Source organism: Dipteris shenzhenensis, chromosome 33 (genome assembly GCF_047967505.1).
Source record: "Dipteris shenzhenensis isolate YYH24624 ecotype China chromosome 33, Dip_SZ_1.0, whole genome shotgun sequence".
Classification (NCBI taxonomy): Eukaryota; Viridiplantae; Streptophyta; class Polypodiopsida; order Gleicheniales; family Dipteridaceae; genus Dipteris; species Dipteris shenzhenensis.
Genome location: NC_141628.1, coordinates 33129788 through 33150035, shown reverse-complemented (window position 1 = coordinate 33150035; position 20248 = coordinate 33129788). Strand labels below are relative to the sequence as shown.

Here is a 20248-nt window from a genome sequence, read left to right as displayed (position 1 = left end):
CTTCATAAATATGTGTACTTCACAACCATTCATGTGAGACTTGAGTGCAAGCTAGCAAATCGACCGTGCATCAAGACAAATATAGAAGCAACACTTATATATTTCTGTCCATCCACGAACTGGACACAATACAATAGCAAAATGTTCTCCTACTATATGCTCTACACCTCTAGATCTCTGAGCCCGTGTGCTCCACTCAGCTTATGTAGACTTTCTGTCCAAAGGATCCCTTCCACCTTGCTGTCCAGAAAGCCAGCCTAGGTGGGCTGCCACTCTAGCTTTGTCTGCAGCTCTTTTGGGTCACCTCGTGAGTATTGGCCCAAGGATGCCTTACTGCTGCTCCTATCTGCTGTCTTGAGGGCTGCTCCAAGTGATGTTGATTGGGGGCCCAAATGCCCCATTTATAGGGGCTGGCGGCCCTCTCAAAAGAGCCGACTCATTCAGACCCTGTACCCAACTCAAGAGGCTCCCAACCGACTTCATCTGTGCAGCCTATAAAGCCCCTCCTAGGGGCACAATTTCAGGCCTTTGGCTTGCCCTGCCTGGCCACGTGGCAGGCTGCCACTGCCTAGGCAGGCCTGCCATATCCAGCCTCATTCCCAAGCCTTTGGCGCTCCATAACATCCTTGATTGCTGTCCTTTCTGTCTGCAACAGATCCGCCTCTGTTAACTCAGTTCAGCCCTGTTCTAGGCCCTAGAAAGCTTCCAACTGGTGTGCATTGAGGTTTCCTTGCGCATGCTTGTCCTCTCCATCCATGGATAGCCCTGTGGCACTTCTGCACCACTTTTGCCCACCATGGTGGTGTTGGGATATGTGTGATCAAGGGCATGCTAGGTGCTTGTGTGCATTCACTAGTAGTCATATGGTTGTGTGTGTGTGTGTAGGAGAGGCACACTTAGTGCCATAGACCATGACACAGGTGATGATGTAATGCAAAGGCCCCCACATGGGGTGGTGCCTATGATTGTGGAGCTACCTCCATTGATGTAGGAGAGGTGCCACTAATTTAGGACACCCTCTCTCCATTTCTATAAAGAGGGACTTCCCTCTCAAATCAATAGAACACCCATTGCTACATCTTTTGTGTTCTCACTCCTCTTGCCACAATGCATCTATTTCCCCACGTTCCGACAGGTGGCCCTGATCTGCCAAGTCTCTCTCTCTCTCTCTCTCTCTCTCTCTCTCTCTCTCTCTCTCTCACACATGGCAGCCCATGTGGCAGCCCCATGCGTACTCCTATTTTATGGGCCGCCCCTCCGATGCACTCCTCATATGGGGGACTCATAGATGGGGAGGTGACCAACCCTATTCCAACAATGAGATGTGCTCAGGGATGAAAGACCCTTGAGAGCTAAATGGAGATACTGCAAGACCCCCTTGGGTGGAGACCCAAGAGACTCCAATGAATGAACTGTTGCAAGATAGTTCACTAAACTGTGTGTTGGAATGGTCACCTCCCCATCTGTAAGCCCCCATATGAGGAGAGGGTGGGGGAGGGAGACCTGGGGCAGAAGATGCCCAGAGAAGGGAGAGAGAGGGGGCTGCCACATGGGCAGCACACAGGCTGTCATGTGGGCAGCCAGCTAAGGGAACACACCTGTAGTCAAGGTGGCTGCAACAGATGGCGCCAACAACAGGAGCAGATGGCGAGGCATTCAGCATCAGGATCTGGCCTGGAAGAGGTGGATCTGGCAGACATGGCGGGGCGCCCTAGGTAAAAGGCATGATGACGTCAGCAATAGTACGGATGTGTACGGGAAGGACATGATGCCGGTAAAGGGCTGCAGCATGGCAGGGGTCTGGGCAGGTGTACAGCCTGCATTAGGGACTCCAGCAGCAGCAAATGGGGCTGCTAGTGGGCAGTGGCATGCCTTATATAGGGCTGGGCCCTTGCCTTAATTGGAGGGCCAAAGGCCCTAGAAGTTTGGGCCAAAGGGCCCTAGTTTTAGAGCTCTTAAAGGGCTGGACCAGCAGCAGACTGGTTGGCTAGTCTGGTTGGCCAGTATGAAGCTGACTGGTCGGCTTTTATGACAGGCCCCTGGGCCTATAAAAGGAGGACCTTCAGCCCTCATAAATCATCCAACATCCAGCAAGTTCAGGGGCAGACAGGAGCAGCCAGAAGCCACTTCCTTGGGCTTCACACTGGGGGTGAAGGAGAGTGGAAGGTGTGCTGCAGACTGAGTTCCCTAGAGGCTGGACCTTGGCTGTCTTCTAGGGCAGCAAGGTGTTGTGATCATCATACCTTCTGGAGCAGCCATTCACAAGCAAGTTGGAGCAGTGGAACAGCTATCTTGGGGCCTACATTCAGGAGGACCAAGGGGACCTGTGTGCTGCAGACAAAGCTTGGCAGGGGCTGCCCACCTAGGCTGATTCACAGGCAGTAAGGTGGAGAAGAACACACTAGACGGAAAGTCTATAGACGCTCGAGGTGGAGCACGTGGGCTCGAGTCTAGAGATAGCCAGCAGATAGGAGAAGTACCTTGTGGTAAGATCAGAGGACCACACCATTGGTGGGACTCTGGATCTATCTCTTTTGTATTGTGTCCATAGTTTTGGACGGAAATATATTATTTTGGTTATTTCTCTATCTGGCTGGTTCATTGTCTATTGATGAGTCTGCACATCTATTTTATGCACATAAGTTAAGAAGTTTGTGATTCCACATCCCACACGCACATTGTGTGAGGTCCCGGGCATTACTATCAGTCTTCTGCTGTGCATACCCTCTGTCGGGTCATTTCTAACAATGTGCTCTAAGATGAAAGACTCTTGAGTGGAGGAAGGACTGCCCGTGGATGAAGAATTAAGCTGCATATGAGTACTGCTGAAGGATAGTCCACTGCCTTGTGCCCCAGGGGCGAAAGACCCTTGAGTTGATGATGCCCTGTGCTTGTATTGGATTTGGATCTGAAGCTTCTTGGAAAGGAACCAATTGTGCTCAAGGAGATGGTCATAGTGCCCAAGAGTTGTTGGAGATATCATAGCCAAAGAGTGTGTTGATGTGATGTGTTGGCATGTAGTACTAGGAGATCTATAGTACTAGTTCATGTGTGTGAGTCATGTAGCTTATATAAGGCTTGTACTTCACTTGTCTTGTGCTTTCATTCCTTCCCACCTGTCTCTACTCTTTTCTCAGCTCTCGGGGGACCACCATTGTCTTTCGTGAACCCGTGGAATGGTGCCGAGGGAAATTCGAAGTGTGCCAACATGATTCAACAGTTCAACTTGCCGGGGAGTCATACTTGATGAATGAATGAAAGCCTTCATTATGTCTTCATATGAGTATCACTTCTTCACTCCCTAGACTCTCTCTCTCTCTTCCTCACACCATGTTTCTAACATGGTATTAGAGCAGGGTCACCCTGCCATAGCTGCCTGCCACGCCATCATCTCCCTAACCCCTAATTCGTTTCTAGCTGCCTCCTCCTTTCAGCTGCTCATACCCGATTAGGGTTTCTAGCACAGCTGCCTCAATTCTGCTTCACCTTGCCTCTGTTTCCATCTGCCTACTACCTCCACAGCTTGCCTTCATTGCTGCTCTCATTTGGCCTCTCTTTGCAGCCTGTTTGCACTCCTTTCTACCCGCTTAGCCTCTCCATAGCCTACCTTTCATAGCCGCCTCTGTTCGGGTCTCTTGGAGCTGAAGTCGGTGCACTCTCTCCTTCTCTGTCTGCTGGTCGGTACCTAGCAGCCACAAGCGCCTACACGTGTGGAATTTTTTGGCTGGCTGGCACGTTTTCCAAGAGACGCCTTGCACAAGAGCTGATTCGGAGCTATTCCATTCCCGTTTGAAGGGCTTGCAGGCTGTTACAGCAGAATTCAACCATTAGTGAGCATTCATTACAGTTTTTCGTCACTTCTAGAGGCCTTTTCGATCTGCCTTGGAGCTGTTCTTGCATTTTCGAAGTGTTTTGGAGTTGCTGCTGCAGAAACGCCTTCAACAGAGCCGTTTTCAGGGCTGCTCCTAGCCTCTAACTCCTCTAGAATAGCTGACTTTTGGCCTGGTGACCTGCTGGTGCATCATGGTACACCTAGTATAGCTTGGAGCTGGTCTACTGAAGGGCTTTACAAATTTCGAGCTATATCCTTGCATTTGGTGCTCCTCTATCTACCATTCTTGAGGATTTTGGACCTGCTACAGCACCGAGAGCACTCCTCATGCCCACAAGTGCTTTTTCCTTGGCTCATTTCTGCGTTTACAGCATCTACTTGCTGTTCTTTGATTCAGGTTCACTCAGTTCTCTATTTCGAGGAGTATTCTTGCTGCTTTTCCATTAGGGTTTGCATTTTGGAACCCCCAAGGGCATCCACCAGCTGCTGGACACGTTTATTCAAGCATTTCTGAAGCTGCTGAGCCATTTCAGAGCCCTAGACAAGCTCCTTTATTGGCTGGTTATCTATTTCAGCTTGCTGCCTTTACTACCTCAGTTTGATACTATGGAGCCTCGTCCTCATGGTAAAGACTCATCAGCACCACCTTCAGCTAGGGATTAGCAGCATAACAAAGCACTAGTGCTTATTGGTGTGAGGTTGGTCATCAACCTGACCTCACTACTTCAGCTAAGGAGAACCTAGACAAGCTCAAGAATATTTATGCTACATCTACTGGGAAGCTTCATCTGCTATGTTGCATGATCTATTCCTCTCTGGGGTAGAAGATAATGCTTAGCTCTATATGTGTTTGTGTTGAGTCAAATAAAGGTTCTCAGCCTTGAGTTGTCCCTCCTAACTAAATGTATTTGGAGTCAATAAGAGGTACGGTTTGATGGTATTGACCACCCAGTTAAGAGTAAGGGGGGTTGACGAGTGATGGTTTAACCTTGCAGTCGCAAGCTGACTAAGAAGTCACTATCACACGGGAGGTGTTGGATAGTTGGACTTGCTCTTTACAGTATTGCGGTCGAGGGGGGATCGGTCTACTCCTTGCGTGTTGGGTCTCACAGTCGTTGCTCTGAAGGGTGGTGTTGGAGATATCATAGCCAAAGAGTGTGTTGATGTGATGTGTTGGTGTGTAGTACTAGGAGATCTAGTACTAGTTCATGTGTGTGAGTCATGTGTGAGTGCCACCTGTCACGATGGGACTTATCCCATATGCACTTGGTGCAAGTGTGTGAGTGTGTAGCCTATATAAGGCTTGTACTTCAATTGTCTTGTCATACTCGATGAATGAATGAAAGTCTTCATTAGGTCTTCATTTGAGTATCACTTCTTCACTCCCTAGCCTCTCTCTCTCTCTCTCTTCCTCACACCATGTTGCTAACATGAGCGGCGTTTCTGGGCACATGAAATGGTTTGCCGTTTCGGCACCGTTTTCGAAACCCGAAACGATGTTTCAAGTAGGGCTTTTTGTGACAATTCCTAAACAAGTGGGCTCTCCCCAAGCTGTGTAGAGGTATCTCTTGCACCCTAGAGAATTCTCTCTAGAACTCTCCCCCTAGCCCAGTGTCCGCAAAAGTGGTCTCCCCTCTTGGTGCCATCTGTCCACTATTGGACTCCTTCCATTTAGCCCCCTCTTGAGCTATTCCTTGCACCTCTTTCAAAAATGCATGACCTAGGGTGACCCTAGACCCAAGCCCTGGAGGCCCCTATCTTTACAAGCACTATCAAGCCCTTCGGTTTCCCAACCGTAACCAAGCCAAGGGGCTTCCGTAATTATGGTTGATGTAACACTTTTTTGTGTGTGCAGTGCCTCCGAGACCTAGCCAGGGGTCGAACTCAAACACCCTAGCACACACACACCCGTCTCAACCACTGAGCTAGAACCCCATTGGCGGGTAGGGGGGGCACTTTTTGCCCCAAACCCTATGACCCCTTCTCACGCCACCATGGCCATTTCTTTGCGCAGCTCCACTCCATCGTCTCCTCCTCGCTCTCCTTTTAGCCCTCTCACCCTACAGTTCTCTCCCTTTCCAATGTCTCCTCTTGCTCTCCTCTCATCCTACATCCCCCTTCTCAGCCCGCTGCCCCTCCTCCTTGCTCTCCTCTCCAGCCTCTCTTCCTTGCTCTCCTCTCCTCTCCTCCTTGCTCTCCTCTCCAACCTCTCCTTTTTTCTCTCCTCCCCTCTCCTCTCCTCTCCCCTCCTCCTTGCTCTCCTGATCTCTTTCTCTCTTCTCATTGCTGTCCTCAGCCCTTGCCCTCTCCTCTCTGTTGGTTACTCAGCCCTTGTTGAATGACATCTGTATTACTAATAAATTAAAAAAAAATATTATATATTTTATCAACCTTAAAATTTGAAACTCCATTTCCACCGTTTTTTTTGGTGGCCAAACTCTGAAACACCGTTTCTCCCCTGTTTCCGTTTTCGTTTCCGAAACTCATGGGAACTATGGAGATGATTCAGCTCCTTGAACGAACGCTCGCATGAGAGCTACTTAATGATGGATGGGCTCATGGTGGAAGACTGCTAGACCCATCAACTGGTGTGACATTGAGTGCTAGTGAGAAAAATTCTCCCCCCCAAAACCCCCTCAGGGAAAAAATACCTAAATGTCTGACTATGTATGACTGAATGCCTAATTGACTGCTGTGCACGACTAAAGGCCTCTACTTGCTGTTGTACAGAATTGCGCCATGCTGTACAGATGTCTGCCCTCATTGGTGATGACATGGAGCGGATTTGCGACAAAGAGCAGGGCTGGAATCTTGTGGCAGCAGGCTGGAATGGGAGGGGAGCAGGGCCAGGAACTGAATGCTGCAAATGCACAGGGCAAATGCCAGTTAAATAGGGCCTGATATGGCCAACTGGAATAGCCAGTTGACCGATCAGGCTGTCGGTTGACTGGCCTGGTTGGTCGGCTGTTTTTGCCCAACCTGGTTAGTCCTATGGCTGACCCTAGGCAGCCAGGCTAGCCTATAAAATGCTTCCTGGTCCAGCCCCGTTTGGCAGCCCTAAGGCTTGCCTTTGGACCTCCTATCAGTCCCTAAGGGCTGGGAATGGACCTATGTAGCTCGTGCCTGACTCGTCCCTGGACTAGGGCTCACAATGGGGCAATGGCATACGACAAAATGTCTTGGGAAAATTTCTGACACTGTTAGATCAACCTAAGCTACTGTGATTGGGTTATTAAAGATGCCAAAAGGAAGACAGCTTTGTGGGCAGCAAGGGGATTGGAGCTCACAACTGTTCTCCCCCACAGGAGCATCCCAAGCATCACGCGTTACTCTACCCCATATGAGCATCCCAACCATGATTGCTGCTCATTGAGGCACAACTGCTTCTAGTGCTGATGGTGGCCAATTCTTGATGTGAGGGAAGTCTACAAAAACAGCAGCATAATGCATTTGTATTCTCCTTAGCTTCTTACCAGCTTGAGATGGTGCCGTTATTCCTGTTTCAACTTTTTTCAACTTTTTATTGATATTTTGCTCTAAAATGGTCTTTTAGTTCTTTGCATCCTTCTTGTTCCCCACTTTGAAAATAGCAACCATCTCATTGATCTGCCACTCTTTTGGAAAACTTCCTCCAATACCTTAGTTGTTAAGCGGGTTGGAAGCATGACCCTCAATACCTCTGAGTTGTCGTTAGTTGGGTTTCTTTTGCCCATTTACTGATTTTTAGACCTAAAATGGATCCATAAAACTTGGCCATCAAGCTACTAATCATAATGGTTCTTTAGTTCTTTGCATCCTTCTTGTTGCCCCTCAAGGCCTCTGAATTGTTTCAGGTTTGTTTTAAGACCTCTTTAGTTCTTTGCATCCGTCTTGTTCCCCGTTCTTCTTTGCAGGCGTACTCAGTCTGTGCAGGCAAGCAAGCATGACCCTCAAGACCTCTGAATTGTTTCAGGTTCATTCTAAGGCATCTTTAAAAGAACCTTACCTTTACCAGGGCATGGTCAGATAGTAGATCTATGTCAATAGGGATTGCTTGTGAAAATGAAGATGTCAAGGGCTGTGAGCAACTAGTTGTCTAGGGCAGCCTGCTGCTGCAGCAGCAGCAGGCTCAGGTTTCCACCTAGGCAGGTGACGGCAGCAGACTGTTACTCAGGCAAGCAGGAGCAGTAGCAGACTGGTCGGGTGCACAGCTTGGAACGTCTACAGCAGCAGACTGGAGCACTATTTGTCTTCAGTCTTGGGTATAGCAGGTAGGTTGGCCCCCACAGACATGTCGGCTGCAAGGTTGGCCTAGTTCAGGAGGGAGGCAGCCTATAAAAGGCCTCCCAGTGCCGACTCCCTATTCTAAATCTTCAGCATAAGCAGCTGTCAGGGAGCAGTCAGCTTCTCTCCACTCCATTCTCGAAAGGGCTGGGTGCCCAGCCTTCACCATTCCAGAAGGAGCAGTCTGTCTTCTATACAGTAGTACTCATTGAGCTATTAGCTATCGGAAATATTCTACCTAGAGGGCTCAGTTACAACTGTCAACAAGTGTTGTGTCATTCCACTCACTCATATGTATCCATGCATGTGCTGATTTCTAGTTGGTCTTTACGCTTCCGGACTCAGTCAGTTTCCACAGACATTTGAGAGAAGAAATTATGTATATTACAGCAGGAACGCTGTCGTGGACAAAACCAACTACATTTACTCTTGGTATGTCTGCGGTGACGCTGCTCACTAATTTCAGGTAAGGTGGAAGTATGAAGTCTCTTGATGGATTCACTGATGACTAGGGATTTACAAATTGTAGCTTTGCCTGTATTTAGTAAGGTAAACAAGTGTTGGAAGCAGCTGAAAGACCTTCGGGCGTGCTGCTGAACCTGGCTGCTCCCGCTGCCCCCCTCCCGACATCTCCTCCTTCCTGCAGCCCCTTCCACCGTCTCCGCCATCACTCCCCCTCGCCGCCTCTTCCCTCTACCTCCTCCGCTACCTCTTCGCCCCCCCCTCCCCGTCTCCCCTCGCCTACCCTCCCCGCCTCGTCTCCCCGCGCTGTCCCCCGCCTCCCCTCTCCACTTCCCTGCTCCCCCTTCTCCTCCCCTCCCCGCTGTTTCTTCCACCCCCCCCCCTGCCCCTCCCGGCCTCCTTCTACCGCCTCTACCACCTCCCCCCACGGCCTTCTCTACCTCCTACCGCCTCCTGCCGCCCCTACCTCCTCCCCCCTCCGCCTTCTCCACCTCCTTCTCTCCTCCCCCCCTGCCGGCTTCCTTCTCCCGCCTCCTCTTCGCCTCTTGCCCTTGCCTTCTCTCCCTCCTCGCCTTCTTGTCCCCCCCCTCCTTCTCCGCCTTCCACCCTCCTTGCCTCCCTCCTGTCTCTTCCGTCCTTACCCCCCCTCACTCCACCTTGTCTCCGCCTCCCCCTCTGACGTTTTTCTCCCTTTTCTTCTCTCTCTGCAGTGGGAGCATTTGTGCTTGTTAAGGCGAAAGAAAACCTTGGTGGTGACCCCTGGTCTAGCCAGAGGGGCTCTATGGTAGCACCCTCGAATCCCACGGCCGTTAAGGTTCTTCTTTTCCTAGCGGACAAGCAACAGGTACAACAGGCAGTTCAGTCGCTCTAGGACAAGGCACTTGTAGGCAGAATTGTGGGCCTCACGCCTACACGGAGACAGGTGCGAGAGTGGATCCAGGCGAGCTTGGCATTAGAAGGAGACCACATCCAGGAGGTCACCATCTATGGACGAGGCGTTTTCCTCATCCAATTGAGCTCCCCCGACACTGCCTCGGCACTTGTGGAGCAGAGCCTCATCCTCCTTGGCCCACATCTTGTTTACCTCTTTCCTTGGTATCATGGATTCACAGTGGAGGACATGGATAAGACACACCATGTTCCATGTTTTTCGGTTGCACTTCGTTTCCCAGGGCTCCCCAAGGAGTATCGAGCCATCCTCCCTTCCATTGGTCGGGCATTTGGCACATCGCTCAAGTCCTCGCTAGAGTAGGCTGCCTCAGTTTTAGCAAATGATGGAGTCCCCAGGATCAGATTGGTGGTTGAGAGCCCAGAGTCTCTCCCAGAGTTGATCCTTCTCGAGACCCTTGAAGGGGGCACACTTTGCCAGAGGGTGGAGATTTATGGGTTACCAGGCCAGTGTCTTCGGTGCAGACAGATGGGTCATGTCGCTAGAGATTGCCCCCGTGGCCTCCCTCGTGCGCTCCCCTCCCCCTCCGTAGAGTAGACAGAGTCAGAAGGCCCGGGCCCAGTGTCCTCTCAAGCAGGAGCAGCAGAATTCTGAGACCCCTTGGGTTACCCTCTCAGAAGGGGACTGGACCCAAGTTAAAAAGAAAAAGAACCCAAGCAAGCATGCCCGCAAGCGCCGCAGGCAGAGAGCCAATCGCAGAGAGAGGGACAGGATTGACCAAGAGGCCCTGAAGGAGGAATAGCAAGAGCCACCTCCTCCAATGACAGAGGCCACCGCCCATCCAGATGGTTCTCCAGCTTCGGAGTTTCAGCCTCCGATTCCACCCTTGTAGCAGTAGCAAGCCCTAGGAGCTCCAGATGCGACGATGGTAGAAGCCGCAGACGCTAGCCCGATGGGGGCCGCGGAGGAGCCGATCTAGAGCCCCAGCAAGCCTGATCAGTAGGGAGGCTCTGTGGTCCTTGTCCCCCCTCCTCCCCCTCCCCCTCCCCCCCCAGGCCCTTCTCCCTCTTCTTCTTCACTTCCCCCTCCCCCTCCAGGGTTTCCCCTGCCCCCTCCCCCCCCCTCAATCCCCCCTCCTTTAGTGACCCTCACCACCCGCCTCCCTCTCGCTATTCCCCGCGTCCCCACCGCTCCCTCTCTTGCTGTCCCCCTCTCCACTTCTGTAGTAGGTTCTTCCGCTTCGATACCCCTACCAGCTGGCAAGGGAACGATGACTCCCTTCTGCCTCCTCATCGCAGCAGCAGGCCTGTTCAGTGTTGGTGCAGAGACGAGACACACAAGGAGAGAGCAAGCACAAAAAGCTCGAAATGATTGATTGATTCAGGAGATGTGACTAAAGTCACATCATATACATGGATAAGGTTGTGCTTGCTAAGCACACCCTGTAGGTCACATGGAAGTGTGCCTGCCAAGGTCGGGGGAAAAAACCTCCACTAGTTGGAGTAAAAAGTGCCCCGGGTCTACACCTAAGGTGTCACCCTACACTCCCAACACATAGGTGCTAACAAACCCCCCTGAAGTGAAGTGGTGACAGTGTACAAGGTGAAGGGCCAGGAGGGGGAAGAAGAGCAAGAGGGAGAGAGTGAGAGAGTGAGAGAGACTCCAAGTGTGCGGGTGTGAAGTGATAAGCCACACCACAAACTCAGTTGTGTTTTATTAGGATTAGGTTTACCCTATGACTGTCTTAAGACAGTCATAGGTGTCCTATCTTTAAATGAAGGGTTGGCAATGTGCCTTTACCCCAACAACCTCCCACCTAAAGGCCAATGTGCCTAAAGGGGAGAAAAGAATAAAAAATTACAGCAATATACAGTTACTGTATACAAGACCATAAAATAAGAATGGTCTCATCCTAATCCCATGATGTGGCGGCAATGTGCAAACCGCTCTGTAGGCAAGCTCTTAGTGAGCAAATCTGCAGGATTATCATCAGTATGCACTTTCACAAGCTCAAGTCGCTTGTCTTCCAGTACCTCCCTGATGAAATGATATTTCACTTCTATGTGCTTGGTCTTTTGATGAAAGACCGGATTCTTTACCAACATGATAGCACTCTGACTATCACAATGCAAAACTGGCATATCTCCTGTAATGCCCAAATCTCCCACCAGCCGAGTAAGCCATATTGCTTCCTTGCAAGCCTCAGTGGCTGCAACATATTCAGCTTCAGTAGTTGACAGTGCAACGCATTTCTGCAACCGAGACACCCATGATATAGCACCTCCTGCAAATGTGAAAATATAACCGGTAGTAGACTTCCGGTTATCTGCATTCCCTGCATAGTCTGAATCTGTAAAACCATGCACCAATGCATCCTGCCTACCATAGCATATGCACAAATCTTTGGTACTCTTGAGATACCTCAAGACACCTTTCACTGCTTCCCAGTGCCTCTTGCCTGGATTTGCCATATACCTGCTGATGACTCCCACCGCAAAAGCAATATCCGGACGAGTAGCAACCATGGCATACATCAAAGAACCAACTGCAGATGCATACGGAACCTTGGCCATTTCAGCCTTATCATCATCTGATCTGGGGCTGTCCTTACTGCTGAGTTTTAAATGTGGAGGCAACGGGGTACTAATAGACTTCCCCCCCTCCATTTTAAACCTCTGCAGTACTTTGTCAATGTACTCCTTTTGTGACATAAACAAAAGTCCCTTGGACCTGTCACGAGTAATCCGCATGCCAAGAATATGATTTGCATCACCCAAGTCTTTCATGTCAAAAGACTTATGCAGTTGTTTCTTCAAAGCACTAATCTCATGCTGAGATTTACTGGCAATAAGCATGTCATCCACATATAGAATGAGTAGCATCAAACTGCCATCCTTTGCCCGTTTGGTGTACAAGCAATGATCGGTCTCACACCTATGATACCCTTGGGACTGCATGAAGGCATCAAACTTCTTGTACCATTCTCTTGGCGCCTGCTTGAGTCCATACAAGCTCCTTTTGAGCTTACACACAAGCTGCTCTTTCCCTTTAACAGCATATCCCTCTGGCTGACTCATATAGATCTCATCATGGAGATCTCCGTGAAGAAAAGCTGTCTTCACATCCATCTGACATAAATCCATGTCGTCATGAGCAACAAGAGCTAACACTGCTCTCAAAGTAGTCATCTTGACTACAGGGGAAAAAATCTCATCAAAGTCAATGCCCTTCTCCTGCTTAAATCCCTTGGCAACCAATCTGGCCTTATACCTTGGTAAATCATTTGAATCCACTTTGACTTTGTAAACCCACTTGCATGGCAAAACCTTTCTGCCTGCAGGTAGCTGCACCAAGTCCCATGTATCATTCTGAAGTAGGGAGTCCATTTCTGACTGCATGGCTTTCTCCCACTTCTTTTTCTCTGTTCTTCCCATCGCTTCCTTGAAGCTGGAAGGCTCACCACAATCTGTCAGCATGATAAAATCAGCCACATTATTGGCTCCTGGAACAAACCTGGCAGGAGGCCGTTGTACACGGGAGCTCCTCCTAACAAAATGTTCCGGATTAGGCTGCTGTCCAGCCTGTTCTTCATGCATGACAGGTGGCTGTACCACTATATCTGGCTGTTCTACAGCCCCATCTGCTGGCACATCCAGTGGTGCATCATTGGCAAAATTATCTGGCTGATTTTCAGCCTGTATACCCTCTTGAACAGGGTGATCTGCAGCAGCCTGCTGCTGCATATAAATGGGCATTCTTTGCTGTCCAACATCATCATAAATAACCCTCTTGTATTCCACAGGTTGCACGGGTTCCTTGTGTACACTATCCTCCTTAAAGATGACATCATTGCTGCGTATAATCTTCCGTTTAACGGGATCCCATAACCTGTACCCCATTTCACCTTCGTCACCATAACCCATAAAGATGCATCTGATAGACTTTGGATCCAGTTTGGTGCGCAAGTCTTTGCGTACATGAGCGAAGCACTCGCAGCCAAATACACGTAAGTGCTTATATGAAGGTGGCTTGCCAGACCACACCTCCTCTGGCACTTTCAACTCCAAAGCCTTGTTTGGCGACCTGTTAATAATGTGAACTGCTGTTTGCACGGCTTCTGCCCAAAAGCCATGGGGTAATGCAGCATAAGACAACATACATCGAACCTTCTCCTGAATAGTTCGATTCATCCGCTCACTTGCACCATTTTGAGATGCATTATGAGGGGCTGTGAGTTCCTGTTTGATGCCCTTAGCTTGGCAAAACTGCACAAAAGCATGTGACACATACTCACCCCCATTATCGGATCTGAGGCATTTCAGCCTACGACCTGTCCGATTCTCAACCTGAGCGACAAACTTCTTGAAAGCATCTAAGGCATCGCCCTTATGCTTCAAGAAATAGACCCACACTTTGCGTGTGGCATCATCAATGAAAGTAATAAAATATTTTGCACCCCCTAGTGATAACTGTGGCATCTCACACAAATCAGTGTGCACTAGATCAAGTGGTGCTCTATTCTGGGGAGTTCTCCTCTTATGAGGAGTCACAGAATGCTTGCCAAATATACAATGATCACAAGTAGGCAAATCTGAAAAAGAAAGAGGCGGCAGATAACCTAAACGTGACAGTTCTTGCATTCCTTTAACAGACATGTGTCCCAACCGGCTATGCCACAATGAAACCTTTGGCAGCTCGGTTATGGCAACAACATGATTACCCACACTGGAAACATAAAGAGGGTACAAGGTATCACTCTTAAAACCCTCAGCCACTACAGTCTGGCCATCAGTAATCACCCATTTGGAATCCCCAAATGTGGTGTGGTAACCACTGTCATCCAATAAGCCAGTGCTAATCAGATTTTTCTTGATTTGCGGCACATGGCGGACACCATCAAGCATGAATATGCGTCCATCAGGAAATACTATCTGTATACTGCCAATCCCTGCAATCTGACATGCATAGTTGTTCCCAAGATGAACAACTCCATGAGTACCTGTGTAGGAAGTAAACCACTCCCTATGAGGAGTAACATGAAAAGAGGCACCTGAATCCAAGAGCCAGGTGTGCATGTCGTGACCATCAATAACCAAGGCATGTGCTATTACAGCAGAAGAGCATAAAACATCATGTATGTCACTGTCACTGTCCTCTGCTGCAACATTCACTGCATCCAAGTCATCTGCCTTGGCCTTGCCTTTGCCTTTGCTTGCATTTCCTGCATCCTTTGTTTCAGCCTTCTTGGCTTTCTGATCCCGTATGAACTTGAAGCACTTAGACTTCACATGTCCCTTCTTGCCACAATAAAAGCATTCAATTTCCTTTTTACCACGGGATTGACTTCGGGATTTGGACTTACTAGCAGATCTCCCCTTCTGCTGAGTCCTGCCTCTATCCTGTACCTGCAAAGCATTTGAAGACTTGCTGCCTGCATTATTCTTCCTGCTCATCTCCTCCATAAGGAGAGAGCTCTCTACATCAGCATATATAAGAGTGACATTTGAATTAGACAGGGTGGTCTTGAAAGTGTCCCAACTCTCAGGGAGGGTACACAACAAGAAAGTAGCCTTGAACTCCTCATCAAGATTCAACCCTTGTGCAATCAGCTGTGTAAAGATGGCATTGAACTCACTCAAGTGTGAGGTCATAGCTGTACCTTCCTTCATGCGAAGATCAACCAGCTTCTTCAGCCAATAAACCTTACTGGCTGAGCTCTTTTGGGCATACAATTCTTCTAGTCTTTGCCATAGACCATAAGAGGTCTTTTCAGCCTGAACATTGAACACAAGAGTGTCGGAAATAGTGAGCATGATAGCTGCCCTTGCGGACAAATCAAGCTCTTCCCAGTCATCAGCTGCCATGTCAGATGGCTTGACACCCTTCACTCTTATGGGCTTAGCAATCTTCTTTAACAGAAGTACATTCAAGCACTGTTCTGCCCATAATGCATAGTTGTGTGCTCCTTCCAGTTTCTTTATGTTTAGAATTGAAGAATCACTTCCCCCTGATGCCATATCAGATAAGAAGAGTACCTGACTCCCTGGAAGTAAAAAGACTGAATAAAAATTCTGATTTCTCAGAAAAAAACCTGCTCTATCAAGAGCCAGGAGCACTCACAATAGTGCTGTTTTTACTGTCAGGAAAATCTGCAGCAAAACAGTAAATGTCCCTGCAAATACTGTACCTTCTGACACACTGTACCGTGCTCAAAGAGGCATAAAAACAGTAATTTCAGACTGCTGCAGCTGCTCAACAAGTGCTTAACAGTGCATAATCATCTGACAAAGCACAAACACTGCTGTAAACAGTGACTGTACTGACTGTACTGAGCACAAACACTGCTGTACTGACTGTACTGATCACTTCTCCCACCTCAGATGAGGTATTGCACTGAGTTAATATGCATAAACCACTTGGCAAACACCCAAAGAAAAATGACACTTCAGCTTGTCACAAAACCTGCAACAGAAAATGGGATAAATCCCAAGCAATCACCCTTATACCAAGGGGAGAAAAAGCATCTGAAGATCTCTGTCGGTAACCCAAGTGCTATCAAACAAAGTCTGGGCAAAAGCCCCTTGATCTGACACCTGAACCAAGTGGAGAACACCTCAACACTGAGGTAGCATGCAATATGAAAATCTCTCTGACAAAATCATCCACCAGTGTAATGCATATACTGCCCTGTGTAGAAATGACATACACAGATCCCAACGTACAAACACTCAATGAGAAACCTTTTGAGCACTGTCAACGATGGACAGTTAGGGACCGAGTAAACTCGATGCGCCCTGGCCAAGCGTGGCTCAACTGAGGTTCTTTGAGTGTTGCACAAGAAATGTGACCTGCAAGAAAATGTCACCTCGACACTGCGGAAATCAAGACAAATGTGTGCTCTCTGGCACCACACTGCCTCAAGGCATACAATGCATCACCTTCCGGGCAAAAGCCCTATGATCTGCTCACCTGTAAACTGAGATTCAAATCCAGTAAAAGCATATGTCCTCTTGCAAGATCAGGGCATTACCTTGCCAGAACAAAATAACTGTGCAATCAACCACACACTGTGGTTCTCATCACCTCAAGCACGAGATGAATGAAAGTACTTGCTGTACTTTCAAGATAACACAATTTTGTGAACTGAAAAAATGACCCTGAATCAAGAGGAATGAAGAGCAAAATGCTCTTTCTCCTTTCTTTCTTCCCCAAACAAAAAATGTACCTCCCTGCTGCACAAAATCGGAAACAGCTCCCTGTACCTGCACTGTGGAGATCCGTACAAATGTACGGCTCTTGTACGAAATCCCAGAAGAGGGAAAAAACTGTCGAAAGGTGTGGCGGCGTCGTCCGTACAGTTGTACGGCAGTCCGTACGGCTGCCCTTGGAGTAGACTGCTCGACACCTCGAAGCAGCTAGCAGCTAGTAGCAGCTGCTATGCAACTGCTGGCTGCTGATTTGATGTGGCGACGCCCTGCTGCTGTCAGCAGCTGCTGTACGGCCCGCAATCGAGCTGCTCCCGTGCCCACGCCACAGCCCGCGCTCGTGCCGCTCTGTCTGCGCAATGCGCAGCCTGGCTCTGCCTACTCGATGCGCGTGCCTGCGCTCTGCCTGCTCGATGCGCGTTGCTGCCTGCAGCCCTGCAACGTACGTCCGTACGGCGGGCCAGGTAGACCAATAGGGGTTAGGCTAGGGAGAAGGGAGAGTAGGAGAAGTAGGCTCTGATACCAGTTGAAGGGCCAGGAGGGGGAAGAAGAGCAAGAGGGAGAGAGTGAGAGAGTGAGAGAGACTCCAAGTGTGCGGGTGTGAAGTGATAAGCCACACCACAAACTCAGTTGTGTTTTATTAGGATTAGGTTTACCCTATGACTGTCTTAAGACAGTCATAGGTGTCCTATCTTTAAATGAAGGGTTGGCAATGTGCCTTTACCCCAACACAAGGCAAATGTGATATCAATCACCAAAAGGAAGTAAGTTCAGAAGCTTGCGAAAGCCTTCGAACTTCTCACGAGACAATGCTTTGGTGAATATATCTGCCACATTGTCATGTGTAGGCACATAGATCATGCTGATTTCTGAGGCAGACAATCTCTCTCTGACATAATGATAATGAACCTCAATATGCTTTGTGCGAGCATGGAAGACGGGATTCTTTGCAACTGTCAAAGCACTCTGACTGTCTGTAAAAATAGAGGTAGCAGACTCCTGTCTCATACCCAAATCAGCAAATAATTGCCTAAGCCAAACACACTCAACGGTGGTTGTGAAAGCTGCCCTGTACTCAGCTTCACAACTGGAAGTGGCCACGGAGGGTTGCTTCTTACTCAACCAAGAGATGCATGACTGCCCAAAGTAGAAGCAAAAACCTGAAGTGGACACTCTTGTGTCAAAGCATCCTGCCCAATCGGAGTCACAGAAAGCATGCAGCTGTGGATCAGCCCCCTTGGGAAAGAATAAACCGAGGTAGTACCGTGCAAATAGCGGAACACCCGCTTAACAGCCTGCCAATGCTTGGTTCCTGGGCAATGCATGAATTTGCTCAATAAGGAGACCCCAAACTGAATATCTGGCCGTGTATTGCATAAATAAATTAAACAGCCCACAGCCTGCTGGTACAATGTCTGATCAAAAGCATCCCCAAAATCTTCAATGCTGAATTTCATCCCAGTCTCCACAGGAGTTGCCACTGGCTTGCAATCTTGGAAAGAGAACCGCTGAAGCAACTTCTCGATGTACTTAGTTTGTATCAGAGCAATACCATCATCCCGCTGTATAAACTGAATGCCCAAATAAAAATGCAAAGGGCCCATATCACTTATCTCAAATGAGGAATGTAATTCAACCTTGAAGGCTGCAATATTTTGCTCATTGGGGCCTGTGAGCAGCATGTCATCAACATATAAAACAATGACCAAAAAAACATCCTGAGTCCTTTTAACATAGAGGGTACTCTCAGTTGGACTGTTGCTGAATCCCTGGGCAACCAAATATGTGTGTATCTTTTCATACCAAGCTCTAGGTGCGTGCTTAAGGCCATACAGAGCTTTGCGAAGCCTACACACCAAGTGTTCCTGTCCATCCTGCACAAATCCACGAGGCTATGTAACATAAACCTCCTCATGCAAGTCTCCATGTAGGAACGCTGTTTTGATGTCCAACTGATGTACTTGCCATCCATGATGGGCTGCCATGGCGATCATGCATCTGATAGTGGTCATGCGAGAGGTAGGGGCAAAGGTTTCATCAAAATCATTACCCTTTTGCTGAGCATACCCTTTCGCAACGAGTTTTGCTTTGAAGCGGTCTACTGAACCATCAGCCTTCCGCTTAATCTTGTAGACCCACTTAGTACCAATTGCCTTTTTGCCTGGAGGCAATTCAGTTAAGTGCCATGTTTCATTTTGCATGATGGAATCATATTCTGAATGCATGGCTGCCATCCAATTACTGTCCTCTGCAGCATCCTCAAATGTCAGAGGTTCTTCATCACTGCATGTGCTCTGAAAGGCATAATCAGTAAACAACCCAGATGCATGATGAGATTTTGCAGGAGTCCTCGCAGGTAAAGGAGTATTTAACCTGCTGTCCTGTAATGTTTCAATCAGCCACCTGGGCACCCGTTTGGATGACTGAATGGCTGTCCTTTCCTCATCAACTGCCTGGCCAATATTTGCCTCATCTATAGGCATATGTGGTTCAGCCACAATAGGCTGATTAGTTGCTGTACCGGCCTGCGTAACAGCATGGGGAATCAAACTGGAATGTTCTGAAAATGAGGGACCTTCAGTTGCCATGGGCAGCATTTGTTCAAACACATCCCTAGAGTAGACATCAGGCTGCTTTTGACAGGACAGCAATGGCTGAGTGGAATCCTCAGCAAAAATGACATCCCTGCTTGTAATAATCCTCCTGCTGGATGGATGATACAGCCGATACCCTTTGCTTTCAACACTGTACCCCACGAAAATGCATTTGAGAGCCTTATCATTAAGTTTAGTACGATGTTGCTGTGGCACATGTGCATAGGCCAAGCAACCAAATACTCTGAGATGAGCAACAGAAGGCTTCTTACCATGCCATGCCTCATACGGGGTGAGATTATGCAAGGCCTTTGTGGGACATCTGTTAAGTACATAATTTGCACACATGAGAGCTTCCATCCAGAACCTGTTGGGCAAACCTTTGCCTTTGAGCATACATCTACCCATCTCCATTTCCGACCTGTTTTTCCTTTCAGTGAGCCCATTTTGCTCTGGGGTGTATGGAGTGGTACACTGATGGATGATGCCTCTCTCTGCAAGATATGCATGAAATTCCTTGGACATGTATTCTCCCCCTCTATCAGTGCGAAGTGTCCCCACTTTTTTTGAGGCATAATTCTCAACCTGAGTAATAAAATATCTGAATTTTGTAAACACCTCTGACTTCTCCTTCAATGGGTAGAGCCACGTGAAACGAGAGAAATCATCAATGAAAGTGACAAAATACAGATATCCCCCAATACATGGAGTCCTCATAGGACCACAAACATCACTGTGTATAAGCTGTAATCTACGGACAGCTCTGACAATCCCATCTTTGGGAATCGGTGTGCGATGCATCTTCCCCAATATACATCCCTCGCATACATGGCGAGTCAGAGTATGTATGTGTGGCATCTCGGACACCATTTCATGGCTGTGTAAACGCAGCAAACTTCTGAAAATGAGATGGCCAAATCCAGCATGCCATAATTCAGCATTTGCCAATTGTGATGGGGTGGTGGTGAATAAAGCATCATGCAAAGCACTCTCATAGTGATCA

General features: G+C 48.5%; 1 protein-coding gene and 1 pseudogene across 3 annotated transcripts in view; one reads left to right on the top strand and one right to left on the bottom strand.

Moving 5' to 3' along the window:
• LOC147879996 (uncharacterized) overlaps nucleotides 1-20248 on the top strand; it is a 49668-nt gene that overhangs the window by 7745 nt on the left and 21675 nt on the right. The window lies entirely within an intron of this gene.
• On the bottom strand, nucleotides 17399-18114 carry LOC147879997 (secreted RxLR effector protein 161 pseudogene; annotated as a pseudogene).